We start from the raw sequence: 13,503 nt of genomic DNA, 5'->3' as shown, positions 1-13,503 counted from the left end.
ATTTATTGCCTCTGTTGTAGTCATTGCTAGTAAAGCTTATTCCAATGACATTGCTTAAGAATAAGAAAAAAACATGACAAGCGTTTTGCTACCACGCCGGGTGACATCAGTACGTGACTGAAGGACACCATAACAACAGGTGACGAGGAACGTTTCGAGACATAGTCTGAGTGTACGCCAGTTGGGTGGATTCGAGCAGCTCCAGTACTTATCAGGACGCCGGCAAACTTGCTGTAGGCACCGCTTGGCATTCGACATAACACCAAAGTATTGGATTACTGAGAATAGCCCATGTGTCACTATACCACGTTTGCGTTGCTTTCCTTTGCTATCCTAGATACGTGGTACGTACCCAGTTTAGGGGATTGGCCAAGAATGTAACGTAGAGACTGTTAAAATTTATTTTAGGTAAGCTACGAAATTTAAAACCAAAAATAAAGAAATAAAGTGGAAATTATACGTAAAGTATTCAATTTATCTTCAAGCAATATGCTTTTGAGCCTGTATTCCCGACTGTCTTTATAACCTAATGGGAATAATTTTGAAAACTTAAGTTTTACCTTAACGAAATGAAGAAGATTTTTAAAAACCAGATTAAAATGGTACTCTTTCAGTATTTTTAAAGAAATTGCACCCGACAATAAATGCATCTTTGTGGCAGTATCCCAAGCCTGTGGCACCAAATCGTAAATTATTTTCCTCCGATAAGGTCAAGCCTATTTTTGTAAAAGGAGTAATTAGAAATCGAGTTCTGATACGGGAACGTCTTGCACAGACAAAAAGTAATGTGCGATATTTTCCAGTTCTCCGCAGAATTGGCAGAGGGATGATATCGTAAGACCAGCCCTGCACTAGTAAAAGTTTAATGGGGGGACACGACATCGAAATCTGGTGATCATCACTTCTGATTGTCGAGAATGGCTCCACTGCGACTTCCATGAATATTATAGGTGATTATATTCCGTGGTTACTGCTTCCATCCTATCTGTGTTGATAGCTGATCTTCTAAACCTGATTGCGTTGAAGTTTTCTACCACCGGGAGAACCTGAATTATTGGGAGATCTAGCAATGAGCGGGCTAAGGCGTAGGCCATTTCATTTATTGTTAACCCACAGTGACCTGGTACTCATATTAATTTCAGGTACTTCAGCTGAGACGGAACTAAAGATTGTGACGTCGTGATGCACGAGAGGTATGAGACGTTGTAAAAGCTGTGCATACCGAGAGTGAATCAGTAATTATTATTGCTCTGTTCTCGTTCGAAATCTCTTCCCTTATACTTCTTTTTAACGCGACAATGTTAAAAAACTTGTTTTACTGCCATTCCACTGTCAGCATCGGTGTCTATGTTTCCGAAGAAAAAATTGACGTTGCCCATCAACATAAATTTGATACATCAGCAAACAAAAAGTAATAAAAATTGCGTAGCTCAGTAGGTGGTACAAAGTACGTATTTGGTGACGTCATATCTTCATGTGACAATAGCCATAAAAAAGTACGCTGTCACAACTACAGTAACAAACATTGGGCAGCGAAATCGTCTTTCTCGGTGAGAAGAGAAAGAGCATCTTCTAGAAATAACGTAATTTAAAGGAACGGCATGAATCGCTAACAAAAAAATCCGGCAGATTCCTCGTACCTAGGAATCGACGTAACGCGAAGCATGGGGGAGAAGGTGACCGCGTGCGTTTTTTTTATTGAGTGACGCTTCATGAAATGAAGCTAAATATATGTACCAATGTTTCAGCCACAGACACATGTTGAAGAGATGCAGACGTTCATATAACCAGTTTGCCAACTGGAACATGCGTATTAGCAACACCAGAGGCTGATATGAAGCGCTGATGCTCGCGAAGATGCTGGCCCTGGACACTGCTACATAAATAAATCTCAGTGCATAGAAATTAACTACATTTGGTGATTACCCGACGTGATGACTCTATCAAAGGACCAAATATGTAATGTTTATGAAATTCGGTAGGCAGCACTGCAACCACTGCTGACGTTTAACGAAGATTAGCGTCTATTTGAAAAGTAGTTTCGATACCTGGCGTAGCTCTGTGGTGAAATGCTTCACTGCCACGCAGAATGCTTGGGTTTGATTCAAGCTGGGACCCTGAAATTTATTCTTTGCATTCGTCGGGTCGACGTTACCGATGTCTGGTATTTCTTAACGCTCGTGCATTAAAATTGTCCCTTGTATGTTCTTGTCGTTCTTGGGTAGAAGTGAAATGTCAATCACCTGTGGCGTATACCCGCATACCAGCGGCACATGCCCGTTCGTTGGTATGTGCCACTGTCTGGCGGGAAGTGTTTGACGACGTACGCGACGAGATCGTGACATTATTCATGTCTTGACCAGCGCGTCACATTCGTCAAACCATCTTACCCTCCCATGCTAATTTTTGTTCACGCCAAGGTAAGGGGGTGACAACGAGAGTACCCAAACGTAAGTGGCATGATAGATAGATAGATAGATAGATAGATAGATAGATAGATAGATAGATAGATAGATAGATAGATAGATAGATAGATAGATAGATAAAATTCGCCTATGTTTGATAAGAAATGCTTCGCATTTGAAACCCGTGAAGTGAGAAAGAATATGTAATAATTGGAAACATATGGGCTGTTTTGATAAAGTGGTTCCTGTGTCAATTGATTTTAAGCACCAGGAGATTCTTTAGTGCAAAACAACGTGAGTCTGGCCTCAACACAAGACTCGCGAAAGAAAAAAAGTTTGTCTGCTGTCGGGGAAGAGCAGAAGATTGAGTTATTGGGAATAAATACCGCCTTCATAGCCTGATACTCCGGCAGTTGCAGGGCGATACTTCTTTACGGGTCACCTAAGCTCCAAAATATTTTCGACTTCGCGTGAGTCGGTTCGGACTGGTCAGATACCGAAGGTGGTCACTATCTTTAGTATCCTCAACTGTTAGGACCTGTTGCAGCTATGTTAGACGGCTGATGATTCCACTGCTAGGTTTGCCATAATTGCTGGCACGCAGTCAAGCCCACTAGCGGGCGGCCACCTCTTACTACGACATGCCGACAGATCAACAATTCAGCCTTCGTATTACCCCACTCCTCAAGCACTTGCACCCTGAACATCATGCGGATCGTAGGGCTGACCATGCGCGCCGACTACAGAAACATCTCTCACATAGTTCCGATGTGACGTACACAGTCTCCTCACGACAACCACATTGAACAACAATGGTGGCTGTCGCCCTGGCCCCACACCACGAGTGGAGCACAGCATGTCATGTAGTTAACCCCACCGGTATAACAGTTGCCGAAGACGTTGCCATTGCTTTGGCAATGACCGGCCTAATAACCAAGGTGATCGTAAGTTATTCCCAACTTGCCGTCCAAAATTTTGACGTTGGCTGTATCTCTACACAGGCATACTCAATCATGAGCGTCACAAACCGCTTGTATCACCTCGTTTTCTTATCTGGGCTCATGAATCCCTTAGTGGAAATGCGCAGGCACACAATCTCGCCCGAGATCTCAACTGCCGGGCGGAGTTCCTTACGCCTTCTCATTCTTCGCCCTCCCAGGCTTGCGAAGAACTAACTCCTTTGGTCACTTTCACCGGCATTCTACAGCACTACAATATAGGTCTTCGGACTTTTCAGATACCGAAGGTGGTCAGTCGCTATCCTCCAGCTCATAAAGACCTCCCTCGACGTGATGCCGTCCTGTGGCGCAAGCTTTAGACAGGTGTCTTTCCGAACCCCTGTATTTACGGCAAGGTTTACCCAAACCTCGTGACACACACTGTAGATACTGCTCACAATCAACCACCCTCATACACACGGCATGGATGTGCCCACAGTACGCTGACGCTTCACACACAGAAAATACGTGGGTGTCCCTTTTGCGTACTACCGACTCGGCACAGCCACGCCGGGTACCCTCCCGTGCATTGGAGGCCGCGGTGTCCCAAGGGATCCCCGCTGACCTCCTCTAAGGAGTGTAATCAATTTCTAGGCCGGTCCCCTCTTTTGGGAGTAATAAAGTTTTGATAATCGAGCCAACAGTATCAAAACTTCAAAAATCAAGTGTTGACCTTTCAAAACTCTATTTTTTGGGGGGCGTGAGGGTTGAAGCTCTGACAGGTTGCTACTGCTTGTGCTTTCAAAACAGACGTTGGTCAAAGCACTCCTCAAAAGACAGCTGCCCAGAGTGCCCGATCAGAGGCTACAGCAAACAGTCCTCGCCTAGGTCAAAAGCGTCACTCTTCGGTAAAGCCGTCACCTATTTAAACAAAACGCCACAGGCGAAGTCGGCTACGGTGGTGGAGGAGCCTAGTACCACAAAAACATCTCACGCTTGTAAATAATTAGGACCACTGTCAGAGACGCGGAAAGGGTGCCTGAAAGCGCAACGAAGACTGCCATTGTCTAGTCACTTCCACCAATACAATCGGAACTGCTTTTGCAAGTGCCATCATTTTAAGAGCTGAGCAAGCGAAGCGTTACAAGTCCCTGATCCAAGTTCTAACGCGCAGAGGGTCTCGGAGCAGCGCCTTTTCTATTTTATCAAAGCCAGCCAGATGCGTCCGATCCAGCCGTTCGCCACCCTCTCCTCTAACCCTTTTTTGCTCTCGCCCATCGCCTAGCCTTCGCGAGCGCTTTGCGGTCATGGGGGACAGAACCCATCATGTAGTGCTTCCCGACGTAAATTACATTGTGTAATTTCTTGTTAAGTTGTGTAAAGCTTCGTGGGGCGGCGTTTTCCAATGCTCGTGTTCAAAATGTTCACTGTCACGCTGGCTCTGTAGAAAATATGATGTCTTGAGATAGCGTATCGCCTTTTGTGGTGAAATGCAGGCAACCACTTGGGAAGCGTCACTGAAGGAACACTACTGTAGACGCCGACTTTAAGACCATTCAAATGCAGCGGCCGAATTACTTCAATCCACTGAAAGCGAGCCCGTCGGAACAAATTTGACAGACGTATGATATTGCAGTGGGAAACACATCTATCGCATCATCGGGGGAAAGCGCTCAGACGCACGTGTGATGCGAGCAGTGGTACCCTTTATGTTGGGCCGCATCACAAACACTCCCTTAAATAATAGGGAGTTTTAAAATAGCGCACCGCGAGCCCTAGCGGTGCGGTCACCTGCCACTGTGCATGCGTCGTAACACGAGTCGGCGTTCGCGTTCGCGGACGGCACGCAAAAGATTTGAAATTGCGTGAGGTGATGTCGGCCCGCATGCGGTCCGCAAGCGCTGGTTTCGAGGCTACAGTGTCGCTGCGATCGTGCGTTGCGGATCGCAGCAGGGCAAACGCTATGCTAAAACCCATATGGCGCCCGCTACGCCCACAGCGCTTGCAAACGGTATTCTAAAACTCCCTAATAACTACCGACGGCTCCCGTTGAGATGCGCGCGCTCGCACTGGGATTGCAAGAAGGAAAGGAGGTGCTGCTCGGAGCAATAACTTGCTAGCCGTAAAAAAAAGATAAGGCGTGATCAAGTGGCCCTGAGAGACAGCGACGTTCATCGGCAGAGGCCTGCAACACCATACTTCCGCGATTCTGCCCTCAGTGACGTCGAGCAAGAAGAAGCCATTCCCACCCTTCTTATGTTGCCGACTGGCGGCGCGCCTTCTCTTTTCATAGCACAAGACAAGGGAAGAAATAAAAACTTCATTTCATTCTGCACCTTAAAAACCCTCTTCGTCTCGTTTCCGACAAACAAGTAACGAGATGCCCGGGTCAAGCACAATATCGTGATGAAATCAATACATCCTACATGTATTTCTCTACTTCCGAAATGAGAAGTACATTTTTCAAGTGTATCTCGATACCGAAATGCAGATACTCAAAACTATACCTAAATTACGGTCGCGATGCTCTATATCGCGATACCGTCTAGCTCTGCCTGCGTGTCTGCAGTCGAGCGCCTCTACGACTACAAGCCACCGCAGTAGGTGGAACAATTATTCTTGCATGTGTGTCGTGTGACAAGTCGGTCCGAAAATTCAAATGAAGTTTGCTTAGTTAGGCATGCAGGGTGGTGAGGATCGGAGTGTTATTGCTTGATGTGACGAGCACCATGGCATGCCATCGCTAGCAGGTAGCAAAGTATTGCGGGACTTAAACTTCGTCGTTAAAAGTTGAATGCGATAGCGATGTGCTGTTCGTAGTGTTTACTTCAAACAGTGCATGAAATCTTTACGAACTTCCAATGCACCCGCCATGACACCTTAAAGAAATAGGCGCAGTAACAAGTGTGTCTTTTGTAGTTTGTGACCTACTTTAAACCGTGAACTCTTTATCATAATCATATTTCTGACGCCCGATAGCAGGGTACGCTTGACAATGCATCATTACGGCTATAGTTCAAAGTGTATTGGGAAGCATGTATACAGGACACGTGTGTTCGTAAAGCATGATGAATGAACTATATTTCCACGCAGAGAAATTTTATTCACGCTATTCCGAAGCAGTGGCGTGGCTGTGTGGCAGAACATCGGCTTCCCACGGATCCGTTCGATTTCCACTCTGACCCAGAAATTTTTGTTCTTATTTTATTTGCGTAATTCTCAATTTTTTAGTCATGTTTAGGATGATAATATTTCACTCACAACCAACGAAGCCGACGTCGCAATTTCCATGCAACGAACTCTTCAATGCTATTTTGTTAAAAGCCGTTGCCATCTTCGCCTGTGCCTCCTGGCCATTGTCAGTTTGAACGCCGCACGCACCTGCCGCCGTGCACCAGGGAGAAGCTTTGTGCGAGTTCTCATGATCTGGCGTACGTAATCATGAAAACACAAATAAAATACGCAACGGGATGTCTAACAGCATAGATATTGCTTCCGTGCCTTTCATTGCGAATTCTCTCGACTGTATTTTTTATTTTAACTTTCTTAAACTCTCACTACACAACAACTAGTTCACATCTCCATATTAGGAATAAATAAGTTGAATCAAAGCAGTCCCGCTAAGTGTCATTGAAAAAACCTAAATTACCGAATGCACGCGTTATCGGAAAGGTTGCATGCAGTATCATGCACAAAACTCGACATCAATGGCAGTATTTGGTCAAGCGCTGTAAGATGTACGAAATGTTCGAGTTAGTGTACACTGAGGCGCATGTGGAGTGTTCCCGCAATACACTGCCTTGTATGCCAAAAAGTAGGCAAGCAAGTATTGTGGCCCCAAAATTTCTTCCTTAATATAATACAAAAGAGGTCCGACAATCCTCCCTTATCCTAGAAAAAAAAGAATGCTTTGGCGCAGACTCGTACATGACTACACTGTTGCAGACGTTTTCACAAAGAACAACAGAAGTATAAAGTTGAGATGCTTCTAAGCAGTTTCTTGCCAATTTTTCACTTTAAGTACAGAGGGTAAAAGCACGATAGTAAAGAAATTCGAAACAACAGCAGAAGTGCACCGTTGTTAAATGTATCATTGATGGAGCAGTTTTTGGTATTAGTAAAGTTAGCATTGTAAAGCAAAGGTATGAAAATGTTATTACAACTCACTTCATAATTAAACGCACTTTCAATCAAGCAAAAACAATTAGGCCCTTGTACTAAGATTTATGTAGGCAGTATAGAGCCCTAGAGTGTGGAAATATTCGGAACAACTCACTACGATGTCTCTGACGATCACATGGTACCTTCGGGGCATTTGTATTTATACACGCAGCACACAAGCTTCTTGATAAACCACGGCTGCTTTGTTTAGGAATATCATTGAATGTCTTTATATTGATTCATGGCAAAAATAAGCAGCCCACTTGAAATAATAATAAAGGAAGACCTGATAAAGGACGAAGAAATGCAGACATAAAGACCTGGTGATAAAGGATGCTAAAGGAAAAAATAGCCGTACATTTACTTTCTCCGAAATTGCGTCATCAGTAGTACACTGTGTACTGATCTCAAACACTACGACAAAGTAATGTTAAAAAATAACAAGACAAAAAAACAAGGCGAATAAACAGCGAGGTTCAACAGATTCATGTGTATTATATCAATGCGATTGAGTTACACTTGCACAAAGGGCACATCTCCTAAAAGCTATAAATATGTACACTGTCGTTCTTTATGAAAAGGAACACCCGAACGCGTGGCCTGCGCTCTGAAGTGGCTGCCTACAGCACCATCAACAGACAGCAAAAGAAAACACGTTCGCTCTCAGTGCCATCTTTTGCCAAAAATGGAAAAAAAAACGAGTTATTATAATGTTAGTGGTGAGAAGATGAGAAAAGGCACCTAATTTCTGCAACCGGGTTAGAGCACGGCGCAGTGCCTGTCCGGTAGACAAGCGCTGCTAGATTGCATTTCCTCTCTGCTCAGGCCTGCAGGGCGTAGTGCTATGTCAACATATCAGACGTTGTGCGCGACCACGGCGCCGGCTGCAGTAATCGCCCGATGTCGCTCGTCATGCGAATGGTGAGGGAACGTAATCTAGCAACGCTTGTCTACCGGCCATGACTCGTTATCTTGCTTGGCCACAGATGACGCCGAAAGCGAACGTGCTTTCTGCACTTGTCGGTTGATGGTGCTGTAGGTAGCCACCGCAGAGCGCAGGCCACGCGTTTTCCTGTTCACTTTCACAAAGAACGACAGCGTACAAGTAACCCTGGCAAGTTTCAGTGCAGATATGGGGCTATGTAAGTGACAATATCATAAAATGCGTGTGCTTGAACGCATATCTCACTAGACACATGTTTCTCACGTCATATGGCATTCATTATGTGTCTTTAACTTGATTTACTCTTTCTCACTAATCGATTACAAGCTCATAATGCTAATGTACCTCAATGTGCAAGTTATTGTTTTTTGCAAGAGGTGGACAAAGGACACAATGCCGAACTGTTGTAAGAAACGTTAGCACTTGCTGATGTTCTTTACATGATAACTAAGTAAGTGGAAAACTAATTTGGCCTTCATGCACATTCCAGCACATGACAGTGCGAAGACAACTGTTTTCTTTTGCTTACGCAGATAACCTGTGAAAGCACTGCTTCATTCATTATCTATTTAAAGAGCGAGAACATTCTGAGATACAAACATATTTGTCAAGACACACTCGCTCAAATTGGCTGGCTGAGCTAAGAAACTGCAATATCCACAGATACTTAAAACGATGCATTGTTTTTTGGGAACCTAATGACTTTTTTTCCTTGCTTCTTGTTGTACTTTTTTAAGCTGTAAATATGCAGATTTGTCGCTACGGCTGCCCGAGCGACGATAAAGATATGGTAGCAGATAAAACGTAAGCATTACTCACCGTTTTTGTTCCTGTCAGTGCCGCGATTGTGGCGCGCCCATCATAAGCTACTTGGTTATTCAGAGGGACATGCTCGCTTGAGTCCTTGGGCCATCATCACACCATCGTACTCGGATTGCGGTATGTTGCACAGTCATCAAACCACGCAATTCACCTTCAAGATTGAGAACACAGTAAGGCTGCAAACACAAAAAGCGCACACACTGCTGAGACATCTAGGCAGTTCAGAAGCAGCGTACTACACAAACCTAAGGTGGTATGATGTCGGCTGCACTTCGCTGTGACTCGCGCACGCTGCTGGGGCCAAGCTACAGTGTCGTTGTCAGACGGATGAAACGTGACGCCACGAGGCACTTTCTTCCCAGAGATGCCAAAACATCTCGCCACCCCAGTTCAAAAGAAGGTGGATCGGTTTCCTCCGCTCTTTTGCTAACTTTCACAAAGGCAATGTATTCTCCTCGCCACTTGGTTCTTGACAACGTGTGAACAAAGCGAGCGCCAAGCGCTCGAGCCTATCAGGATTCCGCGCTACTCGACTACACGTTGCTTATTCGAGCTTGCACAGTTGTAACTTGTCAAGGCAAACGCTGACATTGAAGCCGCGGGAGAATTCATGTCGGCCTGGTCGATGAAGCAGTCGGGGACACGAATAGGCTTGTTGCCGAAGCGCAAGCAGAAACTGCGCACCGAGATACGGCAGCCTTCCGAGCCAAATGCGAGTGACAAGCGCACAGCCTAAAAAGCAGCGTTGCGTGCAGATCAGCGTCAACTTGGCAATGGCGGGAACACGTTCATCGGGGCGAACGGCCGCTTCAGAGGTGGTTGCTCGGGCGGCATTTGGGGTTCACTTGCAACGTCTTCAACCATCTGTGGCAACCATCTGGTGGTGATAGTTTTTATTTGTCCCTTTCATTTCTTAACTCGGTCATCCCACTCATTTGTCTTGTGGTCGGAAGCCATGGATCTGAAAACCTCGTTGGGTTTGTTATGATACTGTCTGTTTGCTGCGTCACCTCGTTCCCGCATCTCTCTTTCTCATTCCCTAGCCGAGTTGCAATCACTACAAAAATAACGTGACACACACACGTACGCAGGCACACACACATAAAATGTCCTCGTAGTAATTTCATTCCAATGGTTCGATGACGAATCCACCCCACCCCCCAAAATTTCGCGTGGAGGGCGGCATTCGATTCTACATGATTATGAGTGGCAGAGCCAATTTTTTTATTATGGCCAATCTAACGCGAAGATGCAGCGATGGCGTAGTGGTTAGAGCATCCGCCTCGCATGTAAAAGATCTGTGGTTGAAATCCCGGTGCCGCGCAGTTTACAACCGGATAAAAAAAAATCCGCGTGGCGAGGAAACTGCATTAAGAGGCCTGGGGTGCGGCCTCACCGGTAACCACCGCCGGGAACGCACTCCCACAACAGACAAGGATTGGCCACTCTGGTGCAGTATCTGGCCACTACCTCCCACATGCATACGTCAAATAACTCATGGCTCAGTCCCCAGCAGCTGCGAAGCAACTGACCATGGCGGCGGTCAGATCTGCAACGCAGCAGAGGGTGCTAAATATCTCTGAATCCGGACAGGCCACCATTGGAACCTGGACTTGGCAACGTTTAACGCTTGAACCCTATCTAGTGAGGGAAGTCTATCTGTACTATTCGAGGAGCTAGAGGGCGTTAAATGGGATATAATAGGGCTCAGGTTAGGAGGACAGATGAGGGTTATACGGTGCAACAGAATGGGCACGTCCTTTGCTATAGGAGCTTGGCTGACAGAAGAAAACTGGGAGTGGGGTTCCTAATTCACAGAAACATAGCTGGCAACATGGAGGAATACTATAGCAATATTGAAAGGGAGGTAGGTATCATAATAAAACTGAATAAAAGATACAAGATCAAGGTGGTACAGGCTTACGCACCTACATCCAGCCATGATGACGCTTCAGTTGAAAGCTTCTATGAAGACGTGGACACAGTATACTATACTGATGGGATACTTTATTGCAAAGGTAGGGAAGAAGCAGGCTGGAGACCAGGCAGTAGGAGACTAATGTATCGGTACTAGAAACGCCAGAGTAGAGCTACTAGTAGAATTTGCAGAACGCTGTAATTTACGGATTTTGAATACCTTCTACCAAAAACGAGGAAACCGCAAGTGGACATGGAGGAGCCCAAATGGCGAAAATATGAACGAAATAGACTTTTTAATGAGTGCACACCCAGGCATCTTGCAGGATGTGGAAGTGGATTGCAAGGTACGATGCAGTGACCATTGAATGGTACGATCTCGAATTGGCTTAAACTTGAGAAAGAACGACAAAAACTGATACGGAAGAAGCCAATCAATGATCTAGCAATGAGAGGGAAAGTACAGGAATTCAGAGTCTCGCTTCAGAACAGGTACTCGGCTCTTAGTGAGGAAACCAACCTTAGCATAGATACAATGAGTGATAATCTGACGAGTATCATTATGGAGTGTGCCCTGGAAGCTGGAGGCAGGGTAATTGGACAGGACACTGGCAAGTTTCCCAGGAAACGAAGAATCTCATTAGGAAGCGTCAAATCATGAAAGTCCCAAGTACAACAGACAAAATAGAACTGTCAGAGCTTTCGAAGTTGATTATTAGGCGAAAGATATCCGATGTAAGAAGGTATAAAATGGAGAGAATTGAACACGCTCTGAAAAACGGAGGAAACGTCAAAGCAGTGAAGAGGAAACTTGGGATAGGCAAAAATTAGATTTGTGCCCTAAGGGACAAGGAAGGCAAAATATCTACCAATATGGATTGCATAGTTAAAATAGTGGAGGAATTTTACAGAGATCTTTAAAGTAGCCGGGATAATTACGACTTTATTACCATAAGAACTAGCAGTAACCCAGATGACACCCCACCAGTAATGATAGAAGATGTCAGAAAAGCTTTGGAGAGCATGCAAAGAGGCAAAGCTGCTGGTGAGGATCAGGTAACATCAGATCTGCTGAAAGATGGAGGACAGATTGTGTTAGAAGCACTAGCCACCCTGTTTACGTGATGTCTCCTGACGGGAAGAGTACCAGAGTTTTCGAAGAGTGCTAACATCATCTTAGTACATAAGAAAGGAGATGACAAAGACTTGAAGATTTACAGGCCGATAGCTTGCTCTCTGTAGTATACAAACTATTTACAAAGGTAATTGCTAAGAGAGTAAAAAAAAAACATTAGAATTCAATCAACCAAAGAAACAAGCAGGATTTTGAACAGGCTACTCAACAATTGACTATGTTCATACTATCAATCAGGTAATAGAGAAATGCTCAGAATATAACCAAGCATTATACATAGCCTTCATAGATTACGAGAAGGCGTTTGATTCAGTAGAAATATCAGCCGTCATGCCGACACTGCGGAATCAGGGCGTCGATGAAATATATATAAACATTCTGGAATAAATCTGCAGGGGATCAACTGCTACCATAGCACTTCATAAAGAAAGCCACACAACACTAATGTAGAAGGGTGTAAGGCAGGGTGGCCCAATCTCCCCATTGCTATTTACCGCGTGCTTACAGGAGGTTTTCAGAAGACTAGAATGGCAACAATTAAGGATAAGAGTTAATGGAGAACACCTGAGTAACCTGCACTTTGCCGATGACATTGCATTGCTGAATAACTCAGGGGACTGATTGCAACTCATGATTACGGAGATAAACAAGTAGAGCAGAATGGTGGAGCTTAAAATTAATCTGCAGAGAAGAAAAGTGATGTACAACAACTTTGTAAAGATCAGCTCTTCAAGATAAGTAATAGTGCACTTCAAGTTGTAAAAGACTATGTCTACTCAGGGCAGCTAATAACCTCGGAGCCAAACTACGAGACTGAAGTAACTAGAAGAATAAAAATGGGGTGGATACCCTTTGGCAAGCACTCTCAAATTATGACATGTAGATTGCCACTATCCCTCATGAGGAAGGTATATATTAGCTGTATGTTGCCGGTACTCAGCTACGGAGCAGAAACCTGGAGGCTTACAAAGAGGGTTCAACTTAAGTTAAGGACGACGCAGTGAGAAATGAAAAGAAAAATGGTAGGTGTAACCTTAAGAGACAAGAAGGGAGTAGAGTGAATCAGGAAAGAAACGGGGGTTAAGGATATCATAGCTGAAATCAAGAAGAGGAAATGGACATGGGCTGGACATGTAGCGCGTAGACAGGACAACCGCTGGTCATTAGGAGTAACTGACTAGA

This window comes from Rhipicephalus microplus, chromosome 7, assembly GCF_043290135.1.
Source record: "Rhipicephalus microplus isolate Deutch F79 chromosome 7, USDA_Rmic, whole genome shotgun sequence".
Taxonomy (NCBI): Eukaryota; Metazoa; Arthropoda; class Arachnida; order Ixodida; family Ixodidae; genus Rhipicephalus; species Rhipicephalus microplus.
Note: the sequence above shows the minus strand (reverse complement) of the source record.